Source organism: Neovison vison, chromosome 5, assembly GCF_020171115.1.
Source record: "Neovison vison isolate M4711 chromosome 5, ASM_NN_V1, whole genome shotgun sequence".
In the NCBI taxonomy this organism is placed as follows: Eukaryota; Metazoa; Chordata; class Mammalia; order Carnivora; family Mustelidae; genus Neogale; species Neogale vison.
The window spans coordinates 39,462,387-39,488,240 of NC_058095.1; the positions used below are offsets into that span (position 1 = coordinate 39,462,387).

At 41.6% G+C, this 25,854-nt stretch overlaps 1 long non-coding RNA gene across 1 annotated transcript in view; it reads left to right on the forward strand.

Annotated features, from left to right (window-relative positions):
- Nucleotides 1-25,854, forward strand: part of LOC122906544 — a 31,865-nt gene that overhangs the window by 604 nt on the left and 5,407 nt on the right. Inside the window, exon 2 of the long non-coding RNA XR_006384560.1 lies at nt 473-663. This is a non-coding gene — a long non-coding RNA (uncharacterized LOC122906544). The remainder of the gene's footprint in view (nt 1-472; nt 664-25,854) is intronic.

A 25,854-nucleotide genomic window follows, 5' to 3' on the forward strand; every position in this document is an offset into this window, starting at 1 on the left:
TCGTTGTGTATGTTTATTATTTCTATGCTGAGATAGTAAAATGCGTGAGGTTGAAGTAGCCTAGGACCCCCATCTGGGGAGGTGGCTGAGGGTACAGAAGGCTTCATCACTTTCACCCTCTACCACCTTGGTAGGAGTGTGGTGCTGCACAGGTCCGGCATACAGTAGGTGCTTAATAAGTACTGGATTCATCTTTCCCCGCCCTGAAAACCCCAAAAGACGATGCTGGTAGCTTCCCAAAGTCATCGCACACTTCTCCAGCAGTTTCCAGGCTGGCCAGATTCAGACTGGATTCAATTTATGGGGTATTGAAAACAATAAGGATACAATTATCCATATTGTTTTAAATTATTACAATAAATTGAGTTAATATGGCATGAGGGGCAACACAAAGTTGTGGTTCATCAAATACTCAGATTAATGTTAAGTATGAATTGATGCCCAATTAACACTTTTCCATTAATTTTCATAGGATTAGGACACAATGGAATACACTCAACACCAAACTATACCAAATCCACTGTGGGTCGTGGCAAAGTGGAATATTTGGAAAATCCCAACACTAGCCAAAGCCTTGAATGACCAGATTCTTAATCTCCCTGCCTCCTAAATTTGGGATAATTCCTCACTGACAGGATTGATGGAGTGAAAGGAGAGATTGAAGTAAGTAAATATAAAAGTCTATTTTTTATTGCAAACCTCTGCAGGTTGTGCTTATTATCAATCATCACTTACTATGACTTTTTGGAAGGCACTTTAGAGCTTCAGACCACAAACCCAAGCATTTTCCCGTCACTCCAAGCTGCTTCCCAAATCATCTGGGGTCTCCTGTGTTGAAGAGCTGCTTGTTATGGTGATTGTTTATTATGACTATTCTCAATAACAAAATGCAGACAACAGAGCTAATTGGATTTTGTTTGGGATTTTTGCGCTAGAACCACAGACCCTCAGAGGTAGAAAGGCCTTTCCTGATCCAACCCTCTCATTTTTTCATCAGGGTCCCAGAGGAGCCAAGCTCACCAGGGTGCACCCCACCCCCACCAGTCAGCTCCTTAGAGGGGCTCCGGCCATCACTCTGATGCCCTTTGGCTCTGTTACATGCATATTTATTTTGTCCTTCACAAGACAAGAGTAGGGTGTCCTTGTTCCTGTTGTCAACCTACACAGGCTGACACTGAACTGAATTAAAACCCTGAGAGGGGCTAGCACTGCAATTATAGAGTCACTGGTGGAGAGAGAGCTTGATCTTCTATTTCCATGACTACATTGTTTTTACTTATTGATTTTTCATTTATGTGGTGTAATACTTACTCTTCCTGGGCTATAATTCTGTGAGTTTTTGACAAATGCATTGGATTGCGCTGTCTCCACGATAACCCATCCAAGATGCAGAAGAGTTCCATTGTCCCAAAAAATTCTCTCTTGCTGCCCTTTTGCACTACGTTATTTGAAATAACTAATTATTTATTATGCATTTCTTCTCCAGCACATTTGCTTAATGCAGCCCCTGGGTCAGGAGAATTCCAGCAGCATGCTATGTCAGTCCTCTTCCCTCTTTACTGTCCATGACAGTGGTAGACACTCCCTGCACGTAACTCACTCTTCTCTTGGCATCCTTGATGGCCACATTCTTTTGGTTTTCCTCCTCCCTCTCCAGCCATTCGTTCTGTCTCTTTACCCTGACTCCTCCTCTGCCTTTCCTTTAAATACCAGTGTTCATTCTCTTCCCCAGCTACACACACTCCCCGGATGAGCTCCTCTGCACCCAGGATTTAAATACTACCTACTTGCCGATGCTACTCAAGTTAAAATCTCCGGCCTGAGCTCTCCACAGAGCTCCAGGCTCTGGTTAATTTCCTATTCACTGTCTTCCACTTCATCTTCTTGGAGGTACCCCAAACTCAACATGCATGTCCAAGCACGCATGCATGTGTTTTCCCCTTGAACCTAAAACTTTCAAGTTTCACTATATGGGTCAGCAGAATCCCAGCCATCCTAGAGACAAGGTTGGCCCTACTCCAGGTTGATGTCTTCCCATGTGCAATCCCTCATCAAAGTGTGTGGGTTTCACTTCCTAAGTGTCTCTCAAGTTCGTCTTTGCTGCGGCTGCATCCCACATTTCTCACTTGAGCCCTTGCAATAACCTTCTAAGCATTCTTCCCAAACCATTTCTTACTCCATTAGTGTACCTGGAAGGCGTTCTCTGACCAGGTCAAATCCCCCTTGGAAGGCACCGTTACCTTACCTCCATCAAACCATTGCTCTACCTTCCACATATTAGCACAGTGCCTGTTAGTGCATGGTTGACAATCAATAAATAGCTGTTGAACAAATGAAAGGGTGAATGAATGAATAAATGAACGAACAAATGAATGAATGTCAACATCTAATATAATTGTAGGATTTATTATATCTGTGTCCATAAGTCAAATTGGCTGCAGTTTTCCCTTTTTGTATTGCCTTTGTCTGGCTATAGTGGCCTCATAAAATGAACCAGTAAATGTTTCTTCTTTTTTCATTTTCTGGAACAGTGTGTATAAAACTGGAATTGTGTGTTCCTTGAATGTTTGGTTGAACTTTCCAGTAAAATGTCTGGGTATGGGATAAACACTTCTAGGTTGGCTTTTAAATACTGATTCCATTTCTTTAGTGGCTGTGGATCTCTTTAGGTTTTTTTGTTTTTGTTTTTGCTTTTAAGATTTTATTTATTTAGTTGACAGCACAGTAGGCAGAGAGGCAGGCAGAGAGAGAGGAAGGGAAGCAGGATGCAGGGCTCAATCCCAGGACCCTAGGACCATGACCCCAGCCAAAGGCAGAGGCTTTAACCCACTGAGCCACCCAGGCGCCCCCTCTTTAGGTTTTATATTCTTCTTGAGTCAGTTCTTACACATTATATTTCTCAAAGAAATAATTCATGCCAACTAGGTTTCCAAATGTATTAATAAAATACTGTTGATAATTTCCTCTTAATATATTTTAATCTCTGCTGCATCTATCCATCATGTCCATTTTTTCATTCTTAGTATAATTGTATATATGTCTTCTCTTTTTCTCGATGAGTGGTGCCAGAGATCTCCCTCTATTTAACTAATATTTCTTCTTTTTGCTAGTGTTTTCAAAGAATCAGCTTTTAGTTTGTCTAACACTATTTTTTAGTTTTATTAATTTTTGTCTTTATGTATTATTATATATATTATATTCTTGTATAAGAGAATAAGAGCATATATACTATACAAATAGTATATAGCACCTGTAAGAATATAATACATTAATATGTAAGAATATAATACATATCTGGTGTTATTTTTTTCTGCTTTCTTTGTATTTATTCTCTTGCTCTTTAAACATTTTTTTAATTGGTGGCTTAAGTAATTAATTTTCAGTCTTCTGTTTTCTGATTGTAACATAGAAGACTCTGGATTTCACGCTGAGTACCACTCAAACGATATTCCACAAGATAGAGAGAATTTTTATTATCATACCAGGCAAAGAATAGATTTCAAATATGTTTTCTTCTTTGGCTCAATACCTGTGTATCTTCATATTTCTAAACACAAGTTTTTTTTGTTTTGATTTTTAGTTATTTTAGTTATTTAGATATTTAGTTATAGTTATTTATAGCTAACGTAATTGAATTAGGGTCAGAGAAGGTAGTCTGTATAAAACAGATTCTTGTTATTTGTTGAGACTTGCTTTGCCAAATGGTCAATTTTTATAAATATTCCATGTGGCTTTGAAAAGAATATTCCATATGGCTGGCTCAGTTGGTGGAGCATGCAACTCTTGATCTTGGGGTCAAGAGTTCAAGCCCCATGTCAGGCAGAGAGCTTACTTAAAAGAAAAAAAGAAACAGAATGGGTATCGCTTAATTGTTATATCAGGCTTCTTAATTATGTTTTCCAGATTTTCTATAGCCTTACTAATATTTTGTCTGTTTGATCTATCACGTTTTATCATAGTATGTCAAAATCTCCTTTTATAATTGAATTTGCCAATTTCTCTAAAAAATCTCCTCAAAAAATTTTTTTAAGATTTTATTTATTTATTTGACAGACAAAGATCACAAGTAGGCAGAGAAGCAGGCAGAGAGAGAGGAGGAAGCAGGCTCCCCGCCGAGCAGAGAGCCCAGTGTGGGGCTGGATCCCAGGACCCTGGGATCACGACCCAAGCCGAAGGCAGAGGCTTTAACCCACTGAGCCACCCAGGCGCCCCAAAAATCTCCTCAAATTTCATTTTTTCTGCATTTTAAAAGTATGTGATAAGGCATGTCAAAAAGGTCTGTTCACATCTACTACTATGGCTGTGCAGTTTTTCTATTTTTTACATTTGTCTTACTTTTTGCTTTGTATATTTTGAAGCTATGTTATTAGGCACATGTAAGCTTATATATACTGTTTTCCCAGTGAATTGTTTCTTTAATATGTACAGTTGACCCTTAACCAACACAGTTTTGAACTGTGCAGGTCTGATTATATACAGGCTTTTTTCAATAAAGATGGTATACTACTGTGAAATTACTGTATATTTTCTCTTCTTTTTCTTTCTATAATAACATTTTCTTTTCTCTAGCTTACTTTATTGTGAGAATACAGTATAGAATACATATACAAAGTATGTGTTAATCAACTTAATGCTATCTATTGTAAAAATACCATATATAATACATATATTAAATATATAATTGTTATTTATTGTGAGAATATGGTATATAACACATACACAAAATATATATTAATTGACTGTTTATGTCTTCCAGTCACAATAGGCTATTGGTAGTTAAGTTTTGGAGGAGCTAAAAGTCATATGCAGATTTTCAGCTGCTTAGGGGTCATCATCCCTAACCCCTGCATAGTTCAAGGATCAACTATACACAAATGATCTTTAACCCTAGGACTTTGGGCTTAAAGTGTGCTTTGCCTGTGAAAAATATAACTACTCCAACTTCTAACGAGCATCGCATTTGCCTGGCATATCTTTTTCCATCCTTTACTTTCAACCTTTCTATGTCTTTAAGTTTTAGGTGCGTCTCTTATAGACAGCATATAGCTAGATTTTGTTCAGTTATTTATTTGACTAGTAAGTTTTGTCCATTTACATATAATGTTATGTTTTTAATGAAACTTAGGGGTACAAAAATATATTATCCACAGTCTCTGGGATTAACATAACACACTGTCATCACTGGATATATTCATGGCCTTATTTTATTTTTTTTAATATTATTAACATGTAAACCTGTTATTCAATTAGAGAACAACAACAACTTACAACTACCTGTATGCTTCTCTCCTACCTTTTCTTCCATCTGAAGTAACCACTAATCTCAATCTTGTATTTGTTTCACTTTTTAAAAATTTTTACCAAATTTTTATCACACATTTGTTTTAAGCTCTTATGAAACATTTGAGTTTTATATTTTCTTTTTTGTTTTAAGATTTTATTTATTCATTTGAGAGACAGAGATCACAAGTAGGCAGAGAGGCAGGCAGAGAGAGGAGAAAGCAGGCTCCCAGAGGAGTGGAGAGCCTGATGTGGGGCTCGATCCCAGGACCCTGGGATCATGACCTGAGCCGAAGGCAGAGGCTTTAACCCACTGAGCCACCCAGGTGCCCCTGAGTTTTATATTTTCTTACCCAACATCATATTGTTAAGATTCAGCTAGAATATTACATCTGGCTACAGTTCATTCTTTTTTTTTTTTTTAAGATTTATTTTATTAGAGAGAGAGAGTGAGAGAGAGAGCAAATGCGCACACACAGAAGGAGAGGGAGAAGCAGATTCCCCACTGAGCAGGGAGCCTGATATGGGGCTCGGTCCCAGGACTCTGAGATCATGACTTGAGCTGAAGGCAGATGCTTGACCGACTGAGCCACCCAGTTGCGCCTGGTTGTAGTTCATTCTTATTTCTGACTGTATAATACTCTATTGTGTGCCGCTGTCACGGTTTATTTTGTCCATTCTTCTGTCACGGGACTTTGGGTTGTTTCCATTATTTTTGCTGTTATGAGCAGCGCTATAGTGAATATTCTTGTCCTCTGGTGCATGTGGGCAAGAATTTTTCTTTGGAGTGATGACTGGGTCATAAGGTATGTAATGTAAAAGTATACAAGATAACGCTAACCAGTTTTCCAAAGTGCTGTTTCAGTGTGTGCTCCCACTAGCAACATGTAAGAGAACCTGTTGATCTACTGATGACCGATGTTTTGGAATTTGTGCCTTCAGTCTCACTTTGCTCCTTTTTGCTTATTTGGTTTCTCTCAGGTTTTTGTTTACTTCCTTTCTTCTTTTCTATTGAATTGATCAAGAATTCCTTGTCCCCCTTTCCTCTTAATTTAGAAATTGTAAGTTCTGGGGTGCCTGGGTGGCTCCATTGGTTAAGTGACTACCTTGGACTCAGGTCAGGATCCTGGAGTGCCCAGTTTCAGTCCTGCCTCAGGCTCCCTGCTCAGCGGGGAGTCTGCTTCTCCTTCTGACCCTCCCCCTTTTCATGCTCTGTACCACCCCCTGCCCCCGTCATTCTTTCTTTCAAATAAATAAATAAAATCTTTTTTTTAAAAAAAGAAAGAAATTGTAAGTTCCACTTCTATTCTTATAGTGGTTATTTTAGAAACTTTTTTTTTACTTTAGAAATTTTAACATATGCACTTTGTCCAACCCTACTACAACTATATGCTAAGAATGATCCCCCTCCAACTATATCCTTCCTCATACATGTTACTGTTGCTTGTTATTTTTTTAGACCCCACCTGCTTTTAATACCCCTGAATTTAATCACTATTGTCCCTTTCATTTTATCCCATTCTTGTATATATTTGTCCATGTTTACCAATTTCCTCACCTTTGTTTCTGGTATATCATTCCTTTTTTCTAATTACTAGCCCTTTTCCTTGAAACATTACTCTTTAGTATTCCTTTCAGGGAGGTGATGTGAGTGACCTGCTTTCTCCATTAATATAAAATGGTTTGACTGCCCTCTTATCCTCGAATGATGATTTCTCCAGGGAGAGAATCTAGACAGAAAATTATTTTACCCTCAAGACACAGCTCGTTGTTCCTCTATTGTTGAGACATTTGCTATCATTTCCTTGTAGGTAATCTGTTTTTTCTTTCTGGTTTTAAGATTTTCTCTTTGTCTTTGGCTCCCCATGGTCTTAACATGCTGTGTTGAGATGTGAATTTCTTTTTATTTACCCAGTTCAAGATTCAGTGTACATCCAGAATCCCAGGATTCATGTTTTCTTATCAAATTTGCTAACAGTCTTTGTCTGTATAAATCCTGTGTGCCCTACATTCTATGTTCTCCTTCCGGTGCCTGTAAAGGTAAACCTTTCTCTCAGACTTTCCTTCACTTCGTCTCTCTACGATGCTTCCTGGACAATTTCCTCAGTTGTTTTCTTCAGTGATGGCTAATCCGCTGCGCGACTCACGCACTGAGCTTTTCATTTCAGGGACCATATATATCATTTCCAAAGGTTCCATTTAGTTCTCTTTCCAATCTACCTTTTTAAAATACTGTTATTTTCTCATGGTCCAAATGCTCTTTTATGTCTTTCATAATTTTAAACTTATGTACTTTATAAGTCTGTCCAGTAGTTCTGTTCCCTGAGGTTCTTGGAACACTTGTGTTTCCTACATCTTGGTTACGGTAGATGACATACATGTGCATTCTGTGGTTTCAAGTAGGTTCTGTATCTTTATCTTCGCTTTTCAGTTTTAGGGTTCCTGATTCCTGGGTCATACAGGTAGAGTAAATTCCAGCCCCAAATTGATATGGTTGTAATTTCTCCACTTTCAAGTCATTCCAAGACAGTGACATTTTCTTATCTCCTTGCGCCCGTAGGGCGATTTTTTCCCCCAGTGAATTATTTCTAAAATGACTCATCCTTTTGAGGGTTCCAGCTTAATGTGGGGATCTCAATCCCAGGTACCACCTTCTCACTTTGAAGGGGCCCAAGCCACAGTCTCCTGGCCATGTAGATTTGCCCAAGACCTGCTCCATCTCCACTTACTAGCTCACCCATCCTAACTGCCATTTCCCTCTTGCTTCTGGCACTAGGGGCAATGTCCTTACTGTCTCATGAGCTCACTTCAGTGAGGGGTTATTGCATTTTGACCAGTGGTTAGAGATGGGCTATAGTGGGAGGATGGTTGACATTATTTCATCTGCCATATTGCCAGAAATGGAACTCCTTTCCATTTCAAATGTTTAACGTCTTCCATTGCAAAGGCATTTTTTCTTCGTGTACTGCGGCACCTAAGATTTCTGAATAATTTCTTCTCTAAATAATCTTTTTTTAATTGTTATTTTATTTTATTTATTTATTTTAAAGATTTTATTTATTTATTTATTTATTTGACAGAGAAAGATCACAAGTAGGCAGAGAAGCAAGCAGAGAGAGAGAGGAGGAGGAAGCAGGCTCCCGCTAAGCAGAGAGCCGGATATGGTACTCGATCCCAGGACCCTGAGATCATGACCTGAGCCGAAGGCAGCGGCTTAATCCACTGAGCCACCCAGGCGCCCTTTAATTGTTATTTTAAATTGAAGTAGAGTTGAACTTGTGAATAATCTTTTATGGGTGAGGTGGCCTTGGAATTATCTCAAATGAGGCAAACGTAGGTCAACACAGCTATCCATTCTAATCACCTAGGAAACTTTAAAAAAATATGGATGCTTGACTCCGCCCACAAGATTCTGATTTATTTGGTTCAGAGACCACCTGGGCAGGGGTCTTTCTTAAAACTTCCCAAGTGATTCTAATATGCAGCTGAGGCTAAACACAATTATTTAAAACATACTGATGAAAACAAGCAAGCCATCATGATCCCTGGGCTCTACCCCAGGATGTCTGATGTCTTTTGCCTGGGGTGGGGCCCCAGGCATCATATTTTTCTGACATTTCCCTGATGATTGCAGGCTTGAGCACCATTGATTTTCCTGGGCACATGCAGTCCAAGGGAAGTGTTCAAATAATGTTTGAGCTGGAAGCATGAGAAGTTATCTAGCTCAGCATACGCATACACCGAACTGTCCATCTGACTCCCAAGGGCCTTTTAATTATGAAGATTCCTGGAGATTACTGGGCACCTGGGTGGCACAGTCAGTTAAACATCCAGCTCTTGATCTGGGCTCATATCATGATCTTAGGGTCATGAGGTTGAGCCCCGCTTTGGGCTCTGTGCTGGGTGTGGAGCCTGCTTAAGATTTTCTCTCTGTCCCTCCCCCCACCCAGAGGAGCACATGTGCACATTCTCTCTCTCTCTCTCTCTAAAAAGAAAGGGGAAAAAAAGATTCCTGGAAGTTACAAGGCCAGTGAGTCTTTCATTCCCCCAAAGACTGAGATGGGAAACCAAGTTTGGAAACCATTTAGCTAACCCATGTTGTTTTACAAAGGAGGAAACCAACCCCGAAAGACTTGTTTTCTTCACAAAGTCACAGACCTGATTCAGAGGATACCTGACTCCTACCTCCCAGTCTAATGTCCATTTCATCCATTTCTAAACCTAAAGTCCATTACTGCTTTTAGATGATCTTGGCCATTTTAAAGAGAGAGATTTTGATTTTGTGTGCACTGATGCTAGGAATGTGAAGTTTTCTGCTTTGCTTTGTATGTAGATGGCACGGCAGAGGGAAAATAAAACAGCCTGCCACCTGGCACATAGGATCATACTAGTAGCTTGGTGACCTTGAGCCGATAAGCCACCACGCATCTCAACTGCCCCATCTGTAAATAGGGGGTCGTGGTGGTTTTAAAATATGACCGCAACTTCTTTAATACTCCTCTAAGAAATGGAGCCTGGTTCCCCTCCCTCTGAGTGTCTGCTGTACTTAGTGACTGCTTTTTAATGAAGAGCATATGAGGGAAATGATGGGAGGTGAATTCCATGGCTAGGTCACACAAGGCATCCTGGCTTCTGCCTTGCTATCTCTTAGATCACTTGTTCTGGGGGAAGCCAGCGGCCATATCATGAAGATGATCAAGTAGCCCAGTGGAGAGGCCCACGTGGAGAAGAACTGAGGTTTGCTACCAGCAACACAATCTTGCCAGGACCGTGAGCTAGGCACATTAAATGCAGATCTGCCAGCCCCAGTCAGACCTTCAGATGACTGCTACCTTGGCCTATGCCTTGACTGCAACTTCGTGAGAAACCTTAAGCCAGAACCTCCCAACTACACCATTCCCAATTCCTGACCCTCAGATACTGCGTGAGATAGTCAAGACTTGTCTGAAGCTACTAAATTGGGATAATTTGTTGTCCAGAATAGATAACGAATACAAAGATACTTCACAGCACACTGAAATAGAGCTGCTCACTTTATAGGCTTGCGCCAGGATTCACATGCTAACATTTATAGAGTGTTTTAGTTAGACTCAGGCCAAATGAACTGCATATTAGATATAAAGTAGCGATTGAGGATTATTAATGTTATCAGATTGCAACACATTTCATGTTCAATTACCTAAAATGCTCTTTCTGGAGCATCGCTTTGCTCATCATCTTATCCCCACTGCACACTTATAAAAGGTCACTGTCAAGATATAAAAGTATATATATGATTTAAACGTCTTGACTCAGTTGCTAACAACCATGAGCATGTTTTCAAATTGGAAAAGCAAGATTAATCTAAACTTGCTCTTTTTCACACAATGTACTTTGTTTACTTTTAGGATTGCATTTCACTGCCAAGCCAAGTGCATCTCTGATTAAAGAGTGTGTTCACTTCATCTCTCATAGTCTCTTACAAGCCTCCCTTTAAGAATAGACGTGGCAGACTTTGCACCAAAAAAGCAAACCGTATTTTTACCAGAAACTATTTAGTGAAATGAGTTTTTATTCATGAAAATTTCACTAAGTATAAATTTCGTGTCTGAAAGTAATGGGCCCTTTGTATTTCCCTTCGATAAATAAATAGCTTCTTTCCTTAAGAATTACAACTTCTGAGCATGCTCTTAAATTCAAAGCTAGTTTGTTTTCTTCCAAGAAACAGAAAATATGCATGTGCATACACACCCTTCATTGACTGGTCCTTATTCCAGATCGGTATAAAACGGGAAAGCCGGGATGGTATCTAACAGTCGTAACTGGAGGTGTGAAATATCTGGGAAGAACAAGAACAAAGGCAGAGGGAATGAGTCTGAAAGTGAAACTATTTTTCAAACACTCTTTACTTATCTAACATATAAATATCTTTATGTGGAATTTACTCCCAGCATTATCCGGTATACTTAGAGACCTAAAAGTCTATTTAAACGATGGAGAAAATTTGCTTTGCTTTGTTATTTCTTTCCCAGATTAGGGAAGGAAATGCAAAAAAACAAAACAAAACAAAAAAAAACAAAAAAACGACAACAACAAAAAAGCTCCCTAATGGAAGGAGGGGTAGGGGACACATATTTAGTCGAAATTTTTCTTTTTTGCCTTTCCATGTTCCCATAGGACACAGCTAGAAATCTAGTGTGGTGGCTGAACACTTTTGCTCCTTTTTGTCCCCTCTGCCTTCCACGTTCCTCGTTCCCAACTCAAAATGATCACATCCAACGGGGCAGATGCTGCTTACAAGTTTAGCTGAGTGAGAAAAAGACTCCTAATAAATGTCAACATCATTTATGGAGTGACCGCAGCGAGGCTCCTTCTAGGCGCAGTGGCGGACAGGGGCTCTGGACATCTCTATTCGTCAGGAGTTGTAAGAGATGGACAGTAGCTTGGGGTTGGGTACAAGGCAGGCTCCAGCCCCTCTGGGTGGCAGCTCCCTGTAGGGGACACCCTGTGCCAGGCTGCCGAGCCCCTCCCCAACCTTGGCTTCCTCACCTGAGTGTAGGCGTGGCAGGCACAGGAGAGCAGCCTCTGGAATCAAAGAGAAAGTTCCCGTTTTCACGGGTAATATCCCAGAGCAGTTCTCCCCTGCAGCTGAAAGCTGGTTAACAGCCGTTTGTCATTCAGTCATCATTATTCTTATACGTGTAGGTAAATATTTTATTAAGCGTCTCCGCAGCTTGGCAGTTAGGGAGCCCTTTGCCTGTAGACCTGGCGGGTGCCCAGCGCTGCCCGGGAGGGTGGGAAAACAGCGGGCTCCTTGGTGTTAATAGAGCGGTGGTCCCTTCCACCTGGAAACCATTTTCTCCTCTGGCCTCTCGGGCTTAATCTTCCATTTCTTCTTCTTTTTTTTCTTTTTTTTAATCAGTTACCACTTTGGTCTTGATGAAAGGTGCCGGGGCCTGCAGGAGAAAATGGCTATGCCTTTCAACTCCACCTGGAAATAGTTGACTCGGTGCCGCAGTCACCTTCCCTTAGGCCTCTGCATCCGTTAGAGCAGTTGCCTCATCCCCACCGCGCTCTGCCTTGTCAAACAGAAACCTCAGTGCCACAGCTGGAAACGTGCAGGGGTCCCTCCACCCAGGCCCCCTCACACACACCGCAGTCATGTCTGGGACCTCCAAACATTCCCCTAGGCTTTCACCGTCTAGCCCCAGAGCCCATCAGCTTGCCAGGGTGCCAGCAACCAGCTCCTAGCTCAATGCACAAAATCACCCATTAGTTTGGACCAATGTTGGGTCCACGTCTTCAAAATCCTTTGCTTTTTACCATTCATCCAGTATTAGAGGTGGCCAAAACATCAGTAGGAAGCATGGCTGCAGTGTCATCCCATCACATCTTTGGGTCTTCTGGAGGCCAACCCCTCCAGGATCTATTTCTTGTGTGAGCACTTCCAGCTTTGGAGGACCGTGGGTATGACGCCCTCTTCTGGTGGATGCGGGGAACGCCAGTTGCGCCCATGCGTTTCAGTTCCCTCTGCTGGCCGTGGAGAGAGAGAAGCTGCCTCTGGCCTCCAGGCCCCAGATTCCAGAGCTGGGGGGGTGGGGCTGGGGCCTGCCTTCAAATTGTGAGACCCAAGCCCCGCAGATCCTGAGGTTTCCTGAAGTTGAAACCGAGACCCACCACTGCAGCTTCTACAGTTACCACGTCCAAGTGGCTGAAAACAAATGAAGGGAAAGGTGGGGAAGGGAGAAAGCACTGTAACCGCCGAAGGGGGTTCAAATTGGCGGAAATTACATCTATTTAGCTGCACGTGGTGTGGACACACAGAGACAGAAGGAAGAAAGGAATCAGAGAAAAGATCAGGAGTGAGGACAATAGAGGACAGACTTTACAGCAAATTGCTGAGTAAGATACTCGTGCTAAAAATAATACCGCTTGGAGTGAGGGCATAAGAAACAAAAGTGTGGCTGCTGTGCCCATGGGTGGGAGGAACACGAGGCTCTGCATATAAACACCCAGAATTAGAACAAGATGAAGAAAGGATCATCACCCAGGAGGAGAAGGAATGAACATAAGTCTAATTTGAAGCGAACCAGAAAATTAATTTTGCCACCATCCTCTTGCTTCTGTGGATTCGATGATGCTGGAGGGCCCCCAGCAGTGGATGGCCACGCCTCTGGGTTCTGAGCAGGCCCCAAGATCCCATCACCCACTCGGCAGATGCTACACAAGAAAGGAGGGCGAGCCCCGGCTTTGTATCTTCTAGTCTGGATCACAGATAATCATGAACATTCAAAAAATCAATTGCCCAAGTGGCTGATGGGGAGGTCTGGCTTGACAGAAGGCATTCGTGAGGAAGACCCGGGGGGTTAGCTGATCACAAGCTTGATGTGAACCCACAGCGCAAGGAGGCTGTTGAGAACCCTAATGCAATCTTAGGCTCTATTAATAGAACGGCAGAGTGTGGAAGGAGGGAGGCCGTAATCCCAGCGCGTGCTGGCAGGTCAGGCCACATGCAGTTTTATGCTCAGTCCTGCGGGCTATATTTTAAGAGAGGCACTGGCAAATTCGAGCCTGTTCAGAAGAGCATGAAAAGGACTGGATGCCAGTATTTAGACAGCATCAAGATTAGCTTGACAGTCCTTTTACAATTGGCAAAATCGGAATGCGTATTGCATTGAAGACAGAATCTCAGCAGCTAGGACCCAGAATCGTGCTTTCAGTGTTCACTTAGCCTCCCTGAGCCTGATGGGGTGCCCTTTCTGTAGAGTGGGGGTACTACTCTCCCCCCAACCAGGCAGGTCTGCTCAATTGGGCTTGTATACTGAGCATCCCCTTGCTCCCGGCTTGGGGCGGGGCATGAGGGCACCTGGAGTCTAGTCTATGTTAGAGCCACAGGCCCGTAAGCAGGCATCTTGCATATAACATGACAGATGATAATAGATACATGCATTGATTTGAAATGAGATGTAATTAATTTCTTATCGGGAAAGAATGACAAGAGAAAAAAAAAAGAGTCTTAGGGCATATGTACTTGCAAGTGTAAAGGAAAAGAATTGTTGGAGGTCAGAGAGGAGAGTCCACGAGTGAGGAAAGATTAGGAAATTTCAAAGTCACCGAAGACTGCTGAAAGGTCTCCACACTGTCAGGTGCCACCAAAAAATCCAGGAGGAAGAGGAGAAAAGCTGAAATATTTCCAGACCACTCTCTGGATGTGGAGGTTAGGAGTTCATCCTTACTGGTCAAGAAACACCTTACTGAAAAAATGCTAGAGGCAGAGATGGACTTCATTTAGAATATTTGTGGAAGGATGCATTTATTGGACACCTACTGCACATTTCTCATGGTGCTATGTACTGCGGAAGTTGGAAAAGCATAAGACTTAGTTTTAACTCATTAGTCACTACTGAAGTGGGTTCCAACAAACACCTACACAATCATTAGAGAAAAGTAGAAGATTATTACATAAATTGTCCAGCTGGGTAAGGTAGACAATGGCTTAAATGGCCAGTTGTTTGGCCCATGATATTCCTTATGCTTATGAAAGCCAGAAGAAGAAAAGATGGCGGCAGTGCATTCCAATATGGTGAACCTGATCCTAGTCTTCCACTTCCCCATGTCCCTTGGGAAGTTTCCTTTCGTAGAAGTGTTTGGAAACACAATTCTTGTATTAACATCCCTCATGTTGGCTCCCATTTTGTTATTTACCCGTGAGATTAATATTACTCTTTACCCTGCTCACATTCTAGATCCAACATGTGTTTTTTCATCAGTGGGTTTGTGTTTGGTTGATTAGTTATTCATGTATAATGCAAGATGACAAGAGCTGTAACACAGAGAAATGATTGTGGAGAATACAGGCATACAAGCTCTGGGGTTGGCTTCTTTTTTCTTTTTGGGGGGTGGGGTGGTGGTGGGTGGGAGGGCAGGTTAGTAAGGCTTTTGGATTATTTGCAGATGGTTGAAATTCTCTTCTTACCAAACTGGTAACTGAAGCAAAATTGGGGGAATTAAAGTAAATGATGCCCTTTGCTGTGTATCCCCCAGTCTCCTTGATCCACATCATGAGTCCCACGTGAACTCCTGGATCTGTTCTCTTCAATCGCGCCCATCATTTGACTTCTCTGGACTTGAGTTTCCCCATCTGTATCCCATCCAATGTATCTTTTTCTATGTTGGCTTCTTTCATAGGTTAAATATTTGCAAAGGGAATCACCTTATAGATGAGTTCTACCTCTAACTTACCCTCTGGAACTTCCCTTGGAATAGCCAGAGAGGTCCCTATAGGATACAAATCCGATCCTTCCAGTGGCTTCCCACTGCAACCAAACCCTTTGGTGTAGCCTAAAAGGCCCTACGTGATCTGATTCTGGCCTGGTTTTCCAATCTATGTCATGCCATCACCCCCTACCAGTTCTCAAACAAAATGAATGACTTTCACTCCTGAGGCCCTCGCACATGCTATTCGTCCTGCTTGGAATGTTCTTTCTCCACTCACTGAATGGACACGTCCCTATTACTTTCCAAATCTTAGTTCAAATACCACCTCCTCACAAATGCCTTTTCTGCTCAGCCTCTCTAAAGTCACCTCCCCATCTATTGCTTTCTAGTTCATTGCCGTATTTATTTCCTGCTGGGAGCCCAGCTGAGGGCCTCAATTAGCCTCTATTTCTGTCTTTCCATGTGGCAGCATGGGCTTCCTAACAGCATGGAAGCTGGATCTCAAAAGGGAAGAAGAAGAAACACCCAAATCCAAAATGTTCTCCAGCATCCCCAAATCCTTTTCTAGCACATTATCCTTGTTTCTCTTCTTTGCCCTTCTCACTCTCTGAAATTATTGCACTAATTTCTGATTCCTTGTTAATTGCTGGCCCCTTTCCCCCATCCACAAGGATGTACAATCCATGAGGGTAGAAATCTTGTCTGTCTTGTTCACTGCACGTGCCCAGCACAAAAGAAGTACCCCGTTAACAGTTGTTGAACAAGTGAAATTTAAATGTTCAGAAATAAAGAGAAAGAAGAAATTAAGATGCACATGAAATGTAATGAAACACACAGACATACACACGTTCACAAAAAATCAGGTTGCAGAGAACTTTTCAGGATGATAGCTGTGGCCTGAAGGGCAGAGACCCCACCACACAATGACCCAGGCATGCACTGGATCATAGCTGTGTAGCCCATCTGCCTCCTGCTTTTCAGAATTCATCACAGAGCTGGCCTGGGAAGGTGGTAACTCAGGCACAGGGACCCAGGACCCCAGGACCCCAGAATCAAGACCTGGAAAGCTGGACCTTAAGGGGAAGTAGGCTATGCCCAGACATCACAGATCCCCAACAGGATGTCAGAAGCAATTCCCTGAGGTCCTGTGCCTGCAGTGGGAGGGCTTTGGGTGCTTTACTTGAACCCAAACGTGCAGAGGAAGATGATCTTGATTTAACACAATTCAAATCAGCAGCTACTATGCAAAAAGCACTGTGCTACCTGCAGTGGGTGATGGAGGGGGTGAGAGGCAGGGGCAGGGCCCAAGCAGAGTGGCTCTTCAACAAGAGTGAGGGGGTGAGTGGCAAGGGAAGGAGACCAGCAGCCCCGCAGTTACAGACAAGGGAGAAGCAAAAAGGCTTTCAGGAGGGGCCAGCGCTGAGGTGGCTAGCCAGGAGAGCTTTCCAGAGGCAGGGAGGCCAGGGCGAGAATGCCCAGGAGCTCCATTATTAGGCTGGAGGAGGGTAGGGTCTGCAAGAAGTGCAAGAAGAGCAATTTATTACCAAAAGTTCCAGCAAAGTCCCTCAGAACCAGGGCGCCTGCGTGGCTCAGTGGGTTAAAGCCTCTGCCTTCAGCTCAGGTCATGATATCAGGGTCCTGGGATCTAACCCCTCATCGGGCTCTCTGCTCGGTGGGGAGCCTGCTTCCCCCTCTCTCTCTGCCTACTTGTGATCTCTATCTGTCAAATAAATAAATGAAATCTTTTAAAAAATAAAAAAATATTAAAAAAAAAAAAAGTCTCTCAGAACCGATCCAAGAAGCCAGAACCAGAGAGCAGAGAAGAGTGAAAAGCAGTCTCACAGCTTTCTGGAGAGGAAGAAGAAAGGGGGGATGCTGGGCAGAAGCATAAGCCGTCCACCCTGCAGTGATGGAAGAGGAATCCGGAAACACATTTGGGGTATGTTGTGATTGAACGAAGTATAAGTAACCGTTGGAAGGTGTATGTATGGGGGGATTTGGGGTACCAAGTAATCATAAAAGCAAAAGAACAGTGGGGCTGAACAAACTGATTCTGAAATCAATGCAGAGCACACCCAACTCTTAGCAGCACTATTCACAACAGCCCAAGAGTGGAAACGACCCCGTGTCCAGCAACAGATACGTGCATACACAAAATGGGGCACATACGTGCAATGGAATATTATGCGTCTATCAAAAGCCATAAAGAAGTGATACAGGCTAGAGTGTCGGGGAACGTGGAGGACATCCTGCAAAGTGGAATAAGGCAGACACAAAAGGAGAAATACGGTGTGAGTCCACTGATGAGAGGTACTTAGAATAGTCAGATTCATGGGACACAAAGTAGAATGGGGGCTGCCAGGGTCTAAGGGGAGGGGAGAACAGGAGTCATTGTTTAATGGGTATAGAGTTTCAGTGTGGGATGACTAAAAAGTTCTGGAAATGGATTAAAAGTAAGTTCTGGAAATAGTGATGATGACAGCACAATAATGTGAGTATACTTAACATCACTGAGTTGTACACTTAAAATGGTTAAATGAGGGGCCCCTGGGTGGCTCAGTGGGTTAAGCCTCTGCCTTTGGCTTGGGTCATGATCTCAGAGTCCTGGGATCAAGCCCAGCATTGGGCCCTCTGCTCAGCGGGGAGCCTGCTTCCCCTCTCTCTCTGCCTGCCTCTCTGCCTACTAGTGATATCTCTCTCTGTCTTGCAAATAAATAAATAAAATCTTTTTTAAAAATGGTTAAATGGAACACTTTATATCATGTCTATTTTATCACAGTAAAAAAATTAATGTGGAAAAATAAGTAAGTCAAGAATATCCAGGATAGCTCTGAGAAAGGAAAGTAATAGGGAGATAAAACCCTACAAGATAGTAACACAAATTATAAAACCTCAAGAATTAAAACAGTGTGGCGCCAGCACTTGACTACACAGACAATGGAACAGATAGAAAGTCCAGAAATAGGCTCACATCATTCAAGACTTTCATGTGTGGGAAAGGTAGCATCTGGAAACAGCAGGGAAACTGTGCTGGGAAGAGCTGAAGCCATCAGGGGAAATGGAGTTGGCTCCTGATCTCATCCTTATACCAGGAAGAACTCCAAATGGAAAAGAAATGTAAGTGTGAAACACAGCCCCACACCAGGACTAGAAGGAATCAGGGGAGAATCCTTTTTTAACCTCCAAAGGTGAGTACATATCATCTATGACTTTGGGTCCCAAGCTCCCTGTGCCTGTGTCATGGGCTTGTTGTGAACGCTGTAGGAGTCATAGAGGCGGAGTACTGGGAATGATGCCCAGCACACACACAAAACTCAGTAAGGGACCACCATCGCCACCCTCCTTGTCAGCATCACCACCATCCAAAAGAATTGAGGACATTTACAAACTGATACAGAATAAGTATCAAGGTCTATTAAATAGAAATAAAAGGCAAGGTAGAGCAGTATGCACAGAATATGCTAGCCTTGGTTTTGAGAAGGGGGGAGTAGAAAAAATACACATGCACATATCTATGGGTATGTGTAAGCATGTATTTACACACACATATACACAATAAACTTTGGTCACACCACTGCATGGCACAACTCCAAGGGACACAATTCCATTGTATTCTATGTCAGTGGCATCCCAGGAGCTCAATGTAAATGGTGTCTCTTGGACACCTGACTGCACGTGGTAACATGTCTCTGGGAACACAAAGAACAGAGTAACACTGCTCACCTGTGGGAAGAGACATAGGTGGCTTGGAACAGACATAGGAAGGAGACTCTTCATCATACGGTTTTTGTGCCTGTTTAGTCTGGACTATGTCTATGAGTTATGGAATAGGCCTCATTCCAGAAAATAAAGGGACCTGTGAAAATACATCAATGCACACATATAAAAATAATGCATAAAAGTAACAATACATGTTTTGGAATTTGGGAAATACATAGAAGTACAAAGGGGAGAATTATAATGATTTTTCTGGTTATATCTGTGGGTCTGTCTGGAGTGCTTAGAAGGGCATGATATAGAGCAGGAGTGGGGGAACAATAGCCCCAGGTTATCTTTGTCCCCCCAATCTGTTTGGTTTTTGGTTTTGTTTTGTGAGTTCAGTGCAGGGCCTGAACTCACAGCCCTGAGACCAAGACCTGAGTTGAGATCAAGTGTCCAATGAATGCTTAACCAACTGAGCCAACCAGGCGGCCCTCACCACCTGTGTTTGTAAATAAAGTTTTATTGCAATGCAGCCCCCCATTTGGTGATGTATCACTATGGCTGGTCTCCTGGTACATTGAGTTATTGAGTATCTTGACAAGTTATTTGTGGCTATTTCTAGTTCAATCTATAAATGCCCTGGCATGATGCCATTATGAGGCACAGTGAGGGAGTAAGATGACAGCAATGGGTCATCACAAACATATTAGTTTGGAAATAGAACTTATGAAACAAGTAGCAGAGGTGTCCATCACAATGAAGTTAATTTCAGGAGAAGTGGTAACAAAATGAATTTGTAGGTACAGGATAAGAAACAGAGAGATCGAACCTGAATGGAAGCAAGAAAAACATACCAAGACAGATTAAAAATTATCAAAGTGGAGAAAATAAAAGATATTCTCCCAAATAAGCTAGGCTCTATTAAAAAGTATAATAGTAAAATAATTCTGTATGTTATGACATGGGATAAGGTATTTAAAAATATGAGAAAAAACACACCTCCTATCTTGAAATCTCTCCAGACATTCAGGGTCTCCAGGTCCAGGGGATACTCAAAAGCCATAGGAGACTCAGAACAATTATCTTTCGGGCAGGCTCTCCTATGCATTGTAGGAGTCTGACAACACTCACCCCCCCCCCAATGAAGGCCGCTAAAGGTCCAGTTCATAATGACAACCAAAACAACTTCGGATTTTCAAAACTCCCTTGAAGGGCAGCACCACCCCCCTTGAGAACCACAGATACATGTGAAAGCAATTTGAAAAGTTAAAAGCACTTTTCAAATACACAGTATGATTAATCTACAAAAATGCCATGGATTTTCAATAGATACTATCTGTACTATTTACATGAAGACTACTGAATAATAAAACATGAGTGTTTTCTTTTTCCATGAAACTAATTTCCATTTCCATTTTACTATAAGTAAATCAATATACTTACTGAAAACAACTAAACATTATGGATTTAAAATAATTGAAGGGCATCAATGAATGAACAAAAAAGTTAGGGATCCTCAGCCCAGGGATTGAATGATGTGGAGCTCAGAGTTGTAAACTGTGCACAGCACTCCAAGGACATTTGCTGAACCTGGTGAACTTGAACTTTGACATTCAGGGCCTCGTAGACTTACAAAAAAAGGAGCCAAAGCCCCAAGTGTGCCCAAGATGGGGAGTCTAACAAGAGATCCTCCAGCATAAAGATGGGATATCTCCAAAAGCTATTCCTGTAGTGAAAACATGGATTCAGAAATACCTCCAACTTCCTCCTGGAGGCAAGGAAAATCTTCTTCAAACCTTACAATTGAAAGGGTAGATGTGTAAGAGTGTGTGTGTGCATATGCACATACATGCCAGGAATCATCACAAAACTTTTTTGGGGAAGGCTTTTTTTTTTATTAACATATAATGTATTATTAGCCCCAGAGGTACAGGTCTGTGAATCGTTAGATTCACACACTTCACAGCACTCACCATAACATATACCTTCCCCAATGTCCATCACCGAACCACCCTCTCCATATTCCCCTCCCCCTGGCAACCCTCAGTTTGTTTTGTGAGATTGAGAGTCTCTTATGGTTTGTTACCCTCACGATCCCATCTTGTTTCATTTTTTCCTTCCCTACCCCCCAAACCCCCCACTTTGCCACTTGAATTCCTCATATCAGGGAGATCATATGATAATTATCTTTCTCTGATTGACTTATTTTGCTCAGTGTAATACCCTCTAGTTCTATCCACATCCTCATAAATGGCAAGATACCATTTCTTTTGATGGCTGCATAGTATTCTATTATATATATACCACATCTTCTTTATCCATTCATCTGTTGATGGACATCTTGGCTCGTTCCATAGTTTGGCTATTGTGGACATTGCTGCTGTAAACATATGGGTGCCCGTGCCCCTTCGGATCACTACATTTGTATCTTTAGGGTAAATACCCAGTAGTGTGTTTGCTGGGTCATAGGGTAGCTCTATTTTCAACTTTTTGAGGAACCTCCATGCTGACAAAACTTTAAAAAAAAAAAACAGACTTTATTTATTTATTTGAAAGAGAGAGAATGTGAGAGAGAAAGAGCACAAGAGGAGGGAGGGGCGGGAGAAGAGACTCCTCGCTGAGCAGAGAGCCCAAGGCAGGGCTCGATCCCTGGACTCCAGGATCATGACCTAAGCCAAAGGCAGTTGCTTAACTGACTGAGCCACCCAGGTGCCTCACCACAAAACTTTCAAACTACAGGCTGTCCATGACAGTTTATAGCAAAAAATGCACACTATCTGGGTGGCCTGAACACCCCAAGTGGAGAATGTAACTGGAGTCTTCCCAGGATATAGAAATGCCTCTGGCACCTGGCAGAAGACAAAGGGAGTCCTCTATAGAGGAAGCCACATTTATCCCAGACCTCAAAGTAGTCCCACCTATAAAATGTCAAGGCAAATGATCAGGTTAAAGTTAAATGACAGAGGGAAGGAAAGAGAAAGAGAAGGAGTGAGGGAAGGAGAAAAGAAAGGAAGATACTAAATACACATGGACCAAGGCACTGAGAACTAAGAGTAAGAAGCAGCTGGTACCTGGAATGACCTGCCTGAACAACCTCAGATCCTGGAACAGTAAGATGGAGACTATACAATAACCATGTCTACAAGTTGGGTACAAACAAAGTCCATGCATGAAAACACATACAAGAAAAAAGAAGCTATAAAAAGTGATCGAGCGAGTTTGGAAAAGAACCAAAAGAGCCCTTGTGGGCCCAAAAAACAAACAAACAATTCAATGGACAGATTTATTAGAAAAATCACATGCGAAAAGAATGGGTAAACTGGTCTGAAAAACATTTCCAAATTGCAGCACAGGGAGACCAAGACAAAATGAAAGAGGAAATAAAGACAGGAAGGATAGATCAAGAATTGTAACAAATGTCTAATTACAGTTCCAAAAGGAAAGGAAAAGAGGATGGGGCAGAGGCAACATCTGAAGAGATGGGACGGAATATTGTCAGAACTCAAGACATAACCAACCCAAAGAATCAACAAACCCAAGGAATCCCAAGGAAAAGCTATGTAGGTAGGCAGGTAGGTAGATAGAGAGATGTCTTTGGTGTTCTGCTATTTCACCATCACAAGATATGACTATCCATCACTGTGAAATTGCAAAACACCAAAGACAAGAGAACATCTTAAGAGCAATGAGAGAGAAAAGACAAATTTTATTTTTAAGATTTATTTATTTGAAAGAGAGAAAATATGAGCACTGGGGTGAGGGGCTTGAGCACGGAGCCCGTCAGTGGACTCCAGCTCACACCCCATGAGATCATGACCAGAGCCGAAACCCGGAGTCAGAAACTCAACCAACTGAGCCACTCAGGTGCCCCAGAATAGATTATTTTTAACGGAGTGAGAAACAATTTACTACTCACTGGTATCAACAGAAATCAAAAGACAGGGTAGGATATCTTCCGTGTGTGGAGAGAAAATGATGGTCGCAGTCAATTCCATATCTGTAATGAAAGGGGAAAAATCACTTCCAGACAAAGAAAAACTGAGAGAGTTGGGTACCAAACCTTCACTCCTGGCAAAAGAAAAATGAGTCCTGACGTAAGGTGTGAGAAGCAAGAGGGAATAAGGCACACACAAGGTGAAAAGCAGGTAGAATGTTGACTATAGAAAGCAACAATGTAATAGGCATGGAATTGCGAAAGCAAAACTGAGGGAATTAAGGAGCACAGCAGTAACAGAACAGACATCAGGAAAGTGTAAATGGAGGTGGTGAGGTTTTTATATTTTTCAGAAGAGTAAAATTACTGAGTAATTTTGATGTTGGTAAGTTATTTACTGCTGTTTCTAGAGAAACCACTTACAGAGCAGAAACAGTTCTTAAGCCAGTGGAAGGGAAGAAAATGGAAAAAACAACAAATCAATCTAGACGAGGGCAAGAGAAGATAGAAAGAGAAGTGGAACTTGTGTGAAAAACAGAAATAAAAAACAGGAAATTAATAACATGATAGCCATAAACCTGAAAATATTAATAATTATAACAAATGTAAATGAATAAAATGCTTCCCCTAAAATACAGAGCTTGTCAGACTGGATATATTTTTTAAAAAAAATAACCATATGCTGCTCCTTAGAAACACATTTTTTTCCTAAGAAATATATCTTAAGCGAGAGCATACAGAGTTTGAAAGCGAAAAAATGAAAGAGATTACTAAGAAAAGGTTTAGCTATCTTTTTTTTTTAAGATCTTATTTTATTTATTTGACAGAAATCACAAGTAGGCAGAGCAGCAAGCAGAGAGAGGGGGGAAGCAGGCTCCCGCTGAGCAGAGAGCCCGATGTGGGGCTCAATCCCAGGACCCTGAGATCATGACCTGAGCTGAAGGCAGAGGCTTAACCCACTGAGCCACCCAGGCACCCCAAGGTTTAGCTATATTAATATTAAGCAAAATAAACTTAAGGCAAAAAGCATGCTTCAGACAAGGAAAGTTAAGCAATTCAGCTAAACAGGATATTAAATTTATATACTCAATAAATTTCCAAATATATTAAGCCAAAAATGACAATTACCAAGAGAAAGAAAGCAGCAATCATAATGGGACAATTTACTCACCTTTTCCATTAACTGGTGGAACAAACAGTAAAAAATCATCAATAAGGACATAGGAGATCTGAACAACCCGATGGACATTAGGTCAGTTCAGGGAAATAGATCCCAAGATGGGATTAGATGTTCCAGACATTTACTGAGGAGACTGCCTGTGAAGGAGGGAAGGAAGCCGTGGTAGACAGGTCTGAAAGGAGAGGGAGAAAGAAGGAAAAACAAGCAGGAAGAGTTTCAGATTCCAGTGTGCTTCTACAAATGTGCTGGCCAGACTGATGGGGTAGCTCTCAGCCAAAGTTGCCCATTAGGGAATGAACTTGCACTATAAAGCCCTTGATCTGCTCAGTTACTTGCTGGGAACAGCCCAGGGAAAGAGTGCCTCCGCAAAGATGTGTTGGTAGATCCAGAGGCACATGGCAAGGAGGGCTCCGGTCAACTATGCTCCCCTTAACAAGAGAGCTGAATTGTACACGATCATGACCTCCATAGACATCTTTATCAGAACGGAGTGGTACCTTTTCACTGCATCACAAATGAATTTAGAACACCATTTCCCAAAACTACAAAAATACCATCTTTTCAAGTATACACAGAACATTTGCAAAAATGGACTCTATACTGGGTCATAAATAAATCTCAATACCTTTCTTAAGAACTAAAATCATACAGACTGCATTCTCTGACAACAACAAAAAGTTACTAGAATACCCCTTCTATGCGTAGAAACTCAGAAACACATGTTCAGATAACCAAGGGATCAGAGAAGAAAACATAGTAGAAATCAAAAAATATTAAGAATTAAGCTGTAGTGAAAAGACACAGCAAGATCTTAATAGAGCTAAATAATATTGAGGGAAATGTAAGACCTAAAATAGTATGTTTAAGAAAAGAAAAGAAAAGAAAATCACCATCCAACTTGGCCTCCATTTTATGAAGTTAGAAACAGATTAGCAAAATAAACTCAAGAAAGGAAATGACAAAGCTAAGAGTAGGAATTAATGAAACAGAAAATAAACACAATAGAGAAAATTAACAAAGTCAAACATCGATCCTCTGAAAAGACTAATAAAAGTGACAAACCTCTGGTGAGACTGGGAAATAAAGAGAAAAAGCATAAACCATACCAGGAATGAAACAGTGATATAAATACAGAGACTACAGACATGGAAACAAAGTAAGAGGACATTGTTTGAAAGTTTTTATGTCACTACATTTGAGATGTTTTATGAGACAGGCACATTCTTAGGAAAATCTGATTCAAGAAATAGAAACCCTGAACAACTCTGTAACCTCAAAGAAGATTGAGTTTGTAAATTTAAACCTGCCTACATAGTAGACTACAGCTCTGGTGATGTGGGTAGTTACAGACATTCAAAGAATAAATAATTATAATTTTGTATGAGCTATTTCAGAGAATTTTAAAAAGAGTTCCCATTCCCTCAATTAATTTTATGAATCTAGCATTAACTTGATATCCAAGCCTGAAAGTATAAAAAAGGAAAAATTCAGGCAAATCTTTCTCATGAACGTAGGTTCAAAAATAATAAGCAAAATATTAGCAATGTGAGGGGCACCTGGG